Below are 13617 nucleotides of genomic sequence, written 5' to 3' on the forward strand. Positions count from 1 at the left end.
GTAATCACCTGAGGGAAGTCTTGTCAGATGAGTGAGAGTGGTTTTATGAAGGGGAAGGATCTAAGTGTATAGTTGGTGGGGATTGTAGACAGGGTCCACATCTAGGTTAAGGTTCAGGAGCAAGTAATATCACAATGTGAAGAGTACCTAAGGACTGAAACATGAGGAATGAGGCAGGAGATGAAGTGAAAGAGTTAGGCAGGGGCCAGGTTTTAAAAGTTTTAGACACCAGGTTATAGAACGTTTTCTATAGGGGGAGTCTATTGGTTTTAGATAGAAGAATAACATAGTTAAATGAATGAAATCTTGCCATTTGCAACAACATAGGTGGAGCTAGAGAGTATTATGCTGAGCAAAATAAGTCAGTCAGAGAAAGACAAATTCTATATGATTTTACGGATATGTGAAATTTAAGAACAAAACATATGAGCAAAGGGAAAGAGAGAGAGAGAGAGAGAGAGGCAAACCAAGAAACAGACTCTCAATTATAGAGAACAAACTGTTGGTTACCAGAAGGGAGGTGGGTGGGGCCTGGGTGAAATAGGTGATGAGGATTAAGGAGTGCATTTGTTGTGATGAGCACCAGGGTGATGTATGGAAGTGTTGAATCACTATATTGTACACCTGAAACTAATATTACACTGTATGTTAACTAATGGGAATTTAAATAAAAACTAAAAAAAAATAGATATGCTATTTAGAAAGACTTAAGTGGGTACACCAGATAAGAGATTATTGCAGTAGTCCAGGTTAGAGATGATGTTGGCTTCCATCAGGATGGTAGTAGTGGAAATGGAGAGAATACATCTGATAGAAGGTATATTTAGGAGATAGAAAGGATAGGACAGTACAGGATAGGGTTTGTTGAGGGATTAGATATAAAGGGTGAGAAAGAGAAATCTAGGGTTACAATAAGAATTTTGGTCTAAGCAATTTGGTAAGTGATGGTAGCATTCATAAAATTGGGAACATAGAATAAATTTTTTCTTATCCTCTCATTTTGCATGTGAGAAAATGGAATCCATCAAAGGGGAAGTGGTGTGGCCAAGGTTGAACAAAAAAATTAGGGATGAATGGGGGACCAGGACTCATTTTTTATTTAGTTTTTATTTATACATTTTCCATGGCACCAAAAAGTTCCTCTGCTCAGCAGTCTTTGTACATTGGTAAGAGATAAATGAATCAAATTAACATCAAAAGCTCAATATCAAAGTAGAAGGTAGATGGTTGGGTCATAAATCTGCAGTTTTTTTAACATGACTCACGTTGAGAGTTTATTCACTAGGCATTGATTTTTTTCTTTTAGCATTGGACTTTCAATGAATGATTTCATATAAAGCAAAACACTACCCTTAGTATTTAATGAGAGAAGAATCACCACTTAGTCAGGAGGAGATATGGTTCCTGACCATGAAGAAAATTCTGGCTGATGAGAGAGATAGTTTTCTTTCTCTAGGGAGTCCCTGTCCTCAGGAACCTCCAGTCTGATGAGGGTAATATTCGTTCATCCAACATATATCTGTTGGGAACCTACTGTGTTCCAGGCACTGTTCAAGGCACTAGGGATATGTTGGTAGGAGAATAAATGGGGCTTATATAACTGAGCTTACATTTGAGTGCAGGAGAAAGACAATAAATAGTAAATTTAATATGTAAATAAAATATAGTATGTCTGAGAAAAATAAGTGTTAAGGAAAATATAAAGCAGGTGTTATGAACAGAATTGTGTGCCCCCCACCCAATTCATATGTTAGAGTCCCAACTCCCAGTGCCTCAGAATATGGCTTTATTTAGAGACAGGGTCTTCAAAGAGGTAATTAAACTGGAGTCATTGGGGTAGGCTCTAATTCAATATGGTAGGTGTCCTTATAAAAAGAAATTTGGACACAGACACATACAAAAGGAAGATTGTGTGAAAACACAGGAGAAAGATGGTCATATATAAACCAGGGAGAGAGTCTCCAAAAGAAATAAATCCTGTGTGACCTCAGACTTCTAGCCTCCAGAAGTGTGAGAAAATAAATTTCTGTTGTTTAATCCACTCAGTCTGTGGTAATTTGTTATGTCAGCCCTAGCAGACTACAGGGATACATACAGCAGGAAAAGGGGATAGGGAGTGCTGGGGTAGGACTAAGGTTACAATTTTACCTACAGAAGTTAGCTGATATTTGAGCAAAAAATCTAGAAGAAGTGAGGGAGCATCACACATAGATATCTGGACAAGAGTATTCTAGGCAGAAGGGATAGCAAGTACAAAAACCCTGAGGTAGGGGTGTGCCTGGTGAGTTTGAGGAACAACAGAGAAAGTCAGAATGGCTAAAGCAGAGTAAGGTCAGAGAGTTAATATACAGTAGGGCAAATCACATAGGACCTTTTAGATTTTTGTATAGAATTTTTCTGAAAATTTTCTGGAATTTAGATCCAGCCACTGTGGAAAACAGTTGGTCATTTCCTCAACAAGTGAAAGATAGAATTGTCATATGACCCAGCAGTTCTACTTCTAGGTATATACTCAAAATAATTGAAAACAGAGACCCAAACAGATGTTTATATATGAATATTCATGGAAATATTATTCAAAATAGCTAAAAACAAGGGAAACAAAAGCAAAAATGAACTTTTGGGACCTCATCATGATAAAAAGCTTTTGCATAGCAAAGGAAACAGTCAATAAAACTAAGAAGCAACCCCCAGAATGGGAGATGATATTTGCAAATGACATTATGGATAAAGGGCTGGTATCCAAGATCTATAAACAACTTCTCAAGCTCAACACCCAAAAAACAAATAATCCAGTCAAGAAATGGGCAGAAGACATGAACAGACACTTCTCCAAAGAAGACAACCAAATGGCTAACATACACAGGAAAGGATGTTCAACATCACTAGCCATCAGGGAAATACAAATCAAAACCACATTGAGATACCACCTTACACCAGTTAGAATGGCAAAAACTAACAAGACAGGAAACAAGTGTTGGCAAGGATGTGGAGAAAGGGAAGCCCTCTTACACTGTTGGTGGGAATGCAAGCTGGTATGGCCACTCTGGAAAACAGTATGGTGGTTCCTCAAGATGTTAAAAACAGAGCTACCCTATGACACAGCAATTGCACTACTGGGTATTTACCCCAAAGATACAGATGAAGTGAAAAGATGGGCCACATGCACCCCAAAGTTCATAGCAGCAATGTCCACAATAACGAAACTGTGGAAGGAGCCAAGATGCCCTTCAACAGAAAAATGGATAAAGAAGATGTGGTCCATATATACAATGGAATATTACTCAGCCATCAGAAAGGATGAATACCCACTATTTGCATTGACATGGATGGAACTGGAGGGGATTATGCTAAGTGAAATAAGTCAAGCAGAGAAAGTCAATTATCATATGGTTTCACTCATATGTGGAACATGAGGAATAGCATGGAGGACCACAGGGGAAGGGAGGGAAAACTGAATGGGAAGAAATCAGAGAGGGAGACAAACCATGAGAGACTCTGGACTCCGGGAACTAAACTGAGGGTTACAGAAGGGAGGGGGTGGGGGGATGGGGTAACTGGGTGATGGGTATTAAGGAGGGCACATGTGGTGATGAGCACTGGGTGTTATATGCAACCAATGAAATGTTGAACACTACATCAAAAACTAATGATGTATTATATGCTGGCTAACTAAACATAATAAAAAAACAAATGATGTACTATATGTTGGCTAATTGAATATAATAATAAAAAATAGCCAAAAAGTGGAAAAAACTCAGGGGGAGAAGCAAGATGGTGGAGGAGTAGGAGACCTAAATTTCGTCTGGTCTCAGGAATTCAGCTAGACAGTTATCAAACCATTCAGATTCAACAGGAGATCAAAGACAAGAATAGCAGCAATTCTATGAACAGAAAAGCGACCACTTTCTGGAAGGTAGGATAGGGAAGATAGATGGCAGGGGGAGGGAGCTTCCCTCAGCCGGCTACTGGCAAGTGATAGAGCAGCAGAGCACAAAATCGGAACATTTAGAAGTCTGCTCCGCTGAGGGACATCACTCCAGTGGCTAAGCAGGGAGTGGAACCCTTGCTGGGACAGTGTGGTCTCAGGACCCTCGGGGTCACAGAAAGACCAGGGGTGCCTGAGTACGGCAGAGCTCCTAGGTATTGGAGCAGGGAAGCTGGCTGCAAAGACAGAGCCGAGGAGTGGGCTCTCAGCTTGGGGCTGCCATGAACTGTGATCCGCAGTGCAGTCAGAACACTGCTCCTCCAGCAGGGACCCAAAAAGCGGCACATCCGGGGAGACTCCCCTTCCTCCCCTGGGAGGAGTGGTGCGGGAGTGCACCACAGGAATCTGATGGGTTTGGAGCCTCCAAACAGGGTTGTGCGCCAGAGATAGAAATGCTCGGTCACAGGCCGGGTGAGCTCAGAGTGCGGCCGGAGCCAGGGAGACAGTAGTGATTGATTGCTTTTCTCTGGGGGCTCACTGAGGAGTGGGGCCCTGAATTCTTGGCTCCTCCAGGACCAGAGATTGGGAGGCCGCCATTTTCACTCTCATTTTCCAAAGCTGTATGGAAAGCTTTCAGGGAACAAAAACTACCAAGAGCCAAACCTGAGCAGATTACTTAGCCCAGCCCCTGGCAAGGGCGGTGCAATTCCGCCTTGGGCAAACACACTTGAGAATCACTGCAAGAGGCCCCTGCCCCAGAAGATCAGCAAGAACAGCCAGCCAAGACCAAGTTTACTGGTCAATGAGAACTGCAAAACTCCAGCACTAGGGGAATACAGCACATAGAATTCATGGCTTTCCCCCCATGATTCTTTAGTCTTTCAAAGTTAATTTTTAAAATTTTCTTTATTTTTTTCTTTTTCTATTTTTTAGTTGAATTTTTTTCTTTCCTTGTTCAACCAACACCTTATCAATTCCTTTTTAAAAATCTTTTTGAATTTTCATTTTTAGTCATAGTCTATCCCTTGTATTTAACCTTATTTTTTGTATGTATATATTTCTCTTTCTTTAAAATTTTGGGATACAGATTCCTCTAACAGATCAAAATATACCTTAAATCTAGTATATGGCTTAGTTCTTTTATTTCTCCAGAAAGGGATTCTCTAGTATCTTCTATGCTTTTTTCATCTTTACAGTCATATTCCATTCCTTCATCGTATTTACCCTTATTTTTGTATATATATAAGTTTTTCTTTCTTTAAAATTTTGGGAGGCAATTTCTTCTAACAGACCAAAATAAACCCAAAATCTAGTGTGTAGCTCTGTTCTATTCACCATCATGATCATATTCTTTTTTTTTTTTTCCTTTTTTCCCCCCCGGTTTTGGGTCTATTCTGATTTGTTTAGTGTATATTTTTCTGGGGTCATTGTTACCCTGTTAACATTTTGTTCTCTCATTCATCTATTCACCTCTGGACAAAATGACAAGATGAAAAAACTCACCTCAAGAAAAGAGCAAGAGGCAGTACCTACTGCCAGGGACCTAACCAATACAGACACTAGTAAGATGTCAGAACTAGAATTCAGAATGACAATGATAAAGATACCACCTGGGCTTGAAAAAAGCATAGAAGATACTAGAGAATCCCTTTCTGGAGAAATAAAAGAACTAAAATCTAACCAAGTCAAAATAAAAAAGGCTATTAATGAGGTGCAATAAAAAATGGAGGCTCTAACTGCTAGGATAAATGAGGCAGAAGAGAGAATTAGTGATATAAAAGACCAAATGATGGAGAATAAAGAAGCTAAGAAAAAGAGAGATAAACAACTACGTGATCATGAGGGGGAGAATTTGAGAAATAAGTGATACCATAAAGCAAAACAACATTAGAATAATTGGGATCCCAGAAGAAGAAGAAAGAGAGAGAAGGGCAGAAGGTATATTGGAGCAAATTATAGCAGAGAACTTCCCTAATTTGGGGAAGGAAACAGGCATCAAAATCCAGGAGGCACTAAGAACCCCCCTTCAAAATCAATAAAAATAGGTCAACACCCCGACATCTAATAGTAAAATTCACAAGTCTCAGAGACAAAGAGAAAATCCTGAAAGCAGCTCGGGACAAGAGGTCTATAACCTACAATGGTAGAAACATTAGATTGGCAACAGACCTATCCACAGAGACCTGGCAGGCCAGAAAGGACTGGCATGATATATTCAGAGCATTAAATGAGAAAAATATGCAGCCATGAATACTATACCCAGCTAGGCTGTCATTGAAAATAGAAGGAGAGAGAAAAAGCTTCCAGGACAAACAAAAATTAAAAGAATTTACAAACACCAAACCAGCCCTACAAGAAATATTGAACGGGGTCCTCTAAGCAAATAAAGAACCTAAAAGTAACATAGACCAGAAAGGAACAGAGAGAATAAAAAGTAACAGTCAGCTTACAGGCAATACAATGGCACTAAATTCATATCTTTCAATAGTTACCCTGAATATAAATGGGTTAAATGCCCCAATGAAAAGACACAGGGTGTCCCATTAGATAAAAAGACAAGACCCAGCATTGTCTGCAAGAGACTCATTTTAGACCCCAAGACACCTCCAGATTGAAAGTGAGGGGGTGAAAAACCATTTACCATGCTAATGGACATGAAAACTGGGGTGGCAATCCTTATATCAGACAAATTAGATTTTAAACCAAAGACTATAATAAGAGATGAGGAAAGACACTATATCATACTTAAAGGGTCTATCCAACAAAAAGATAAAACAATTTTAAATGTCTATGCCCCTAACATGGGAGCAGCCAATTAATCACAAAATCAAAGAAACACATTGACAATAATACAATAATAGTAGGAGACTTTAACAACCCCCTCACTGAAATGGACAGATCATCTAAGCAAAAGATCAATAAGGAAATAAAGACTTTAAATGACACACTGGACCAAATGGACTTCACAGACATATTCAGAACATTCCATCCCAAAGCAACAGAATACACATTCTTCTCTAGTGCCCATGGAACATTCTCCAGAATAGATCACATCCTGGGTCACAAATTAGGTCTCAACCAGTACCAAAAGATTGGGATCATTCCCTGCCTATTTTCAGACCACAATGCTTTCAGACCTCAATCACAAGAGGAAAGTTAGAAAGAACTCAAATGCATGGAGGCTAAAGAGCAACCTACTAAAGAATGAATGGGTCAACCAGGAAATTAAAGAAGAATTTAAAAAATTCATGGAAACAGAGATAGGAGGCAAGATGGCAGAGGAGTGTGGGACTCTGTTTCAATTGGTCCCCTGAATTTAGCTAGATATCTACCAAGCCACTCTGAACACTCACGAAATAAGCCTGAAATATAAGATTATACGTCTGGATCTCTAGGGGGTGGCTGAGAATCATCAGTGGAAAGGTATGATAGACGGAGTTGGAATTGCTGGGACAGAAGTTGGAGGATAAACAGAAGGGGGAGGGGACTGCCAGAAACTAGCCTTTGGAAAGTAAGACCCCCATACAAAAGCATCCTGGGCCTGGGGACCAGCAATACCTTGGAACTTGGTGGCCAAGGGATGGGAAGGGACTGATAACAGTGCTCAAACAGAACACAGGGGTTTAAGGGTAGCAAATGCTGGGACCCAGTGGCCATAGAGCCACCAGCCACTGCATGCGCCCGTGCCCACGCCTGCACCAGAGAGGACCCCACACGGATTGGGGTGGCCACTGCTGACGCCAGCCCAGGAGGACATGCCATGCATCTGAACTCGCAGAAACAGGGCTAGAGGTGGCAGCCACCAATGCCATTGCTGCCCCCGCCTGCTGCCCATGCCCGAGATGACCCGGCTTGGAATTGTGCCCACAGATCTGGGGCCTGCCCAATCCAGGATTGTTTTTGGTTTTGGGGGAACAGGGGGCAGGGACAATTGGGGGCCGGTGTCCACCACTAAGGTGATCCCTGGGAACTCCCACTGCCTGTGGGAGGCTGTGGTTTTCAGCGGTGCTTGCAGAGTGGGAGACTGTGTGTTCTGGAGGATTCAGAGTGGAGCAGAGTGTGGCTTCTCTCCTCTCCTCTGGGGCAGAGGTCTGGGTGCAGTCATTTTCCTTTGCCCTGACCCTCCAAAAAGGCGCAAAAAGCTGCCAGAGAACAAAAGCCACCAGAGAACAAAAAGACAAAGAAAGCAGTTTCCAAGGAGCGCAGCCCCTTGATAGGGGTCAGGGCAACTCGCTCAAGCAGGATTGAGTGAAGAACAATCCAGCAGGCTCCCCCAGAAGACAAGCTGGAAGAACAAGAGGAAAACAACCCCAGGGTCCCCATAATACTGTAAAACCCCAACACCAGGGGAAAATTAGTATATTAAGCTCCTGTTGTTCCCTCACGGCCTGTGTATTTCTTAGATACAACTTTTCTCTCTCTCTTTTTTATTTGTTTCTCATGCTTCTTCTGTTTTTTTTTTTTTTACCTACTTATCATTTCAACCAGATGTTTAATACAAAATATTCCATAGTAACATTTTAACTTGAACTTTTGCCACATATATACTATTTTTCTTTTTATTTTATATATATATATATATATAGATAGATAGATAGATAGATAGATATAAGCTTCAATGTAGTCCTTTTGTCCCTACTCAATACTACCTTCATATATATATATCAGTTTTAATTTCCCTGTATCTCTGGGAAGTACTGTTCTCTAACAAAGAGAACAAAATACACCCAGGAAGAGCTGAAACACTCTACCTTACCCACATAGAGGAATTATAGCCACCTTTCCTGCACACCCCCCTTTGTTTGTTTCTTTGCTGTTTGGTTTGTTGTCGGTTTTGGGGGGGGTTTCTTGTGGATTTTGTTTGTTTTTATTTTTGTACTTCATAAATCTCATTCTTGGGTTTCATTTTGGCTGGGTTTTTTGGTGGTGGCTTCCGATTGCTCTGAACTTTCCCAGGTGCACCTTGCCTGGATTGTGGTTGATATTTTCAACTGTACATCCCCTCAACCACATCTCAACAGAATGACTAAGAGGAGGAACTCCCAACAAATAAAAGACCCAGAGACAATGACCTCTCCCGCAGACTTAATGGATATCAATATAAGCAAGATGTCGGAAATAGACTTTGGGGTAACAGTTATGAAGATGATAGCTCGAATGGAGAAATCAATTAATGCCAAGCTAGAATCTCTAAGGGCAGAAATGAGAGCTGGGCTGGCAGAACTTAAAAATGCTGTCAATGAGATTCAATCTAATCTAGATACTCTAACAGCTAGGTAAATGAGGCAGAAGACCGAATTAGTGATCTAGAAGACAAACTGGTAGAAAAGAAGGAAAACAAGGAGGCCTGGGAGAAACAGCTTAAAATCCATGAAAACAGAATTAGAGAAATAAGTGATGCCATGAAATGTTCCCATGTCAGAATTATCAGGATCCCTGAGGGGGTGGAGAGAGAGAGAGGACTAGAAGATATATTTGAGCAAATTGTAGCTGAGAACTTCCCTAATCTGGGGAATGAAACAAACATTCATGTCCTAGAGGCAGAGAAGACCCCTCTCAAGATCAAGGAGAATAGACCAATGCCACGGCATGTAATAGTAAAACTCGCAAATCTCAGAACCAAGGAAACCATCTTAAGGGCAGTTAGGGGGAAGAGATTCCTTACACACAGAGGGAGGAACATCAGGATAATGTCAGACTTATCCACAGAGACCTGGCAAGCCAGAAAGGGCTGGCAAGACATATTCAGGGTACTAAAGGAGAAGAACATACAACCAAGAATACTTTATCTGGCAAGGCTGTCATTTAGAATGGATGCAGAGATGCAGAGCTTTCAGGACTGGCAGAAACTGAAAGAATATGTGACCACTAAGCTGGCCCTGCAAGAAATATTAAGGGGGATTCTATAAAAAGAGAAAGACCCCAAGGGTGATATGGAACAGAAATTTATAGAGACAATCTATAGAAACATGGACTTCACAGGCTACATGATAATAAATTCATATCTTTCAATAATCATTCTCAATGTGAATGGCCTAAATGCTTCCATAAAACGACACAAGGTTGCAGATTGGATAAAAAGACAGGACCCATTATATGCTGTCTACAAGAGACTCATTTTGAACCTAAAGATACTGCCAGACCAAAAGTGAAGGGATGGAGATCCATCTTCCATGACAATGGACTTCAAAAGAAAGCTGGGGTAGCAATTCTCATGTCAGACAAATTAGATTTTTAGGCAAAAGACTGTAGTTAGAGACACAGAAGGACACTATATCATTCTTAAAGGGTCTATCCAACAAGAAGATGTAACAATCGTAAATATCTACACCCCCAACATGGGAGCAGCCACCAACATAAGCCAACTGTTAACCAAAATAGTCATATTGATAATAATAAGTTAATTGTAGGAGACCTCAATACTCCACTCTCAACAATAGACAGATCATCTAAGCAGAAAATCAACAAAGAAACAAGAGCCTTGAATGGCACACTGGACCAGATGGACCTCATAGACACATACAGAACATTCCACCCTAAAACAACAGAATACTCATTCTTCTCAAGCACACATGGAACTTTCTCCAGAATAGACCACATACTGGGTCAAAAATCGGGTCTTAACTGATAACAAAAGATTTAGATTACTCCCTGCATTTTCTCAGACCATAATGCTTTAAAACTGGAACTCAATCACAAGAAAAAATTTGGAAGAAATTTGGACACTTGGAAGCTAAAGTCCACTCTGCTCAAGAATGTTTGGGTCAACCAAGAAATCAAAGAAGAACTTAAACAATTCATGGAAACCAATAAGAAGGAAAACACATCAGTTCAAAACCTATGGGATACTGCAAAGGCGGTCCTATGGGGGAAATACACAGCCATCCAAGCCTCACTCAAAAAAACAGAAAAGTCCCGAATTCACCAACTATCTTTACACCTTAAAGAACTGGAGAAAAAACAACAAACGATGCCTAAGCCATGCATTAGAAGAGAAATAATTAAGATTAGAGCAGAGATCAATGAATTAGAAACCAGAAATATAGTAGAGCAGATCAATGAAACTAGAAGCTGGTTTTTCAAAAGAATAAGATTGATAAACCACTGGCCAGACTTATCCAAAAGAAAAGAAAAAGGACCCAAATTCATAAAATTATGAATGAAAAGGGAGAGATCATGACTAACACCAAGGAAATAGAAACAATTATTAGAAATTATTGTCAACAACTCGATGCCAATAAATTAAGCAATCTGGAAGAAATGGATGCCTTCCTGGAAACCTATAAACTCCCAAGACTGAAACAGGAAGAAATTGACAACTTGAATAGGCCAATAACCAGTAACGAGATTGAAGCAGTGATCCAAAACCTCCCAAAAAACGAGTCCAGGGCCTGATGGATTCTCTGGAGAATTCTACCGAACATTCAAAGAAGAAATAATACCTATTCTCCTGAAGCTGTTTAAAAAAATAAAAACAGAAGGAAAGCTTCCACTCATTCTATGAGGCCAGCATTACCTTAATCCCCAAACCAGGCAAAGACCCCATCAAAAAGGAGAATTTCAGACCGATATCCCTGATGAATATGGACACCAAAATTCTCAACAAAATCCTGGCTAATAGGATCCAACAGTATATTAAAGGGATCATCCACCATGACCAAGTGGGATTTATCCATGGGATGCAAAGATGTTTCAACTTTTGCAAATCAATCAAAGTGGTAGAACACATTAGTAAGAGGATAGAACAGAACCATATGGTCCTCTCAATTGATGCAGAAAAAGCATTTGACAAAATACAACATCCTTTCCTGATTAAAACTCTTCAGCATATAGGGATAGAGGGAACATTCCTCAATTTCATAAAATCCATCTATGAAAAACCCACAGCAAATATCATTCTCAATGGGGAAAAGCTGATAGCCTTTCCCTTAAGATCAGGAAAATGACAAGGATGCCCACTTTCACCAGTATTTTTCAACATAGTACTAGAAGTCCCAGCAACAGCAATCAGACAACAAAAAGAAATAAAAAGTATTCAAACTGGGAAAGAAGAAGTCAAATTCTCTCTCTTCACAAACGACATGATACTTTATGTGGAAAACCCAAAAGACACCACCCCCAAATTACTAGAACTCATCCAGCAATTCAGTAATGTGGTAGGATACAAAATCAATGCACAAAAATCAGTTGCTTTCTTATACACTAACAATGTAACAGTAGAAAAAGAAATGAGAGAATTGATTCCATTTACAATAGCACCAAAACCCATAAGATACCTTGGAAAAACCTAACCAATAGGTAAAGGATTTATACTCTAGGAACTACAGAACACTCATGAAAGAAATTGAAGAAGACACAAAAAGATGGAAAAACATTCCATGCTCATGGATCGGAAGAATAAACATTGTTAAAATTGTACATGCTGTCCAGAGCAATCTATACCTTCAACGCCATCCCAATCAAAATTCCAATGGCATTTTTCAATGTGTTGGAATAAACAATCCTAAAATCTGTATGGAATCAGAGAAGACCCTGAATTGCCAAGGAAATGTTGAAAAAGAAAAACAAAGCTGGGGGCATCATGTTGCCTGATTTCAAGCTATATTACAAAGCTGTGATCACCAAGACAGCATGGTACTGGCACAAAAACAAACACGTAGACCAATGGAAGAGAATAGAGAGCCCAGATACGTACCTTCAACTCTATGATCAAATAATCTTTGACAAAGCAGGAAAAATTATGCAATGGAAAAAAGTCTCTTCAATAAATGGTGCTGGGAAAATTGGACAGCTATATACAGAAGAATGAAACTCGACCATTCTCTTACACCATACGCCCAAATAAACTCAAAGTGGATGAAAGACCTCAATGTGTGGCAGGAATCCATCAAAATCCTAGAGGAAAACATAGGCAGTAACCTCTTCGACATCGCCCACAGCAACTTCTTTCAAGACACGTCCCCAAAGGCAAGGGAAACAAAAGCGAAAATGAACTTTTGGGACTTCATCAAGATAAAAAACTTTTGCACAGCAAAGGAAATAGTCAACAGAACAAAGAGGCAACCCACGGAATGGGAGAAGATATTTGCAAATGACACTACAGACAAAGGGCTGATATCCAAGATCTATAAAGACTTTCTCAAACTCAACACCCAAAAAACAAATAATCAAGTCAAAAAATGGGCAGAAGACAAGAACAGACACTTCTCAAAAGAAGACATACAAATAGCTAAAAGACACATGAAAAAGTATTCATCATCATTAGCCATCAGGGAGATTCAAATCAAAACCACATTGAGATACCACCTTATACCAGTTAGAATGGCAAAAATTGACAAGGCAAGAAACAACAAATGTTGGAGAGGTTGTGGAGAAAGGGGAACCCTCTTACACTGTTGGTGGGAATGCATGTTGGAACAGCCACTTTGGAAAACAGTGTGGAAGTTCCTCAAAAAATTAAAAATAGAGCTACCCTATGACTCAGCAATTGTACCTCTGGGCATTTACCCCAAAGACACAGATGTAGTGAAAAGAAGGGTCATATGCATCCCAGTGTTCATAGCAGCAATGTCCACAATAGCCAAACTGTGGAAAGAGCTGATATGCCATTCAACAGATGAATGGATGAAGAAGATGTGGTCCATATATACAATGGAATATTACTCAGCCATCAGAAAGGATGAATACCC

The sequence above is a fragment of the Mirounga leonina genome, unplaced genomic scaffold (genome assembly GCF_011800145.1).
Source record: "Mirounga leonina isolate KUSES-001 unplaced genomic scaffold, KU_Mleo_1.0 Mir_101664, whole genome shotgun sequence".
NCBI classification, from domain to species: Eukaryota; Metazoa; Chordata; class Mammalia; order Carnivora; family Phocidae; genus Mirounga; species Mirounga leonina.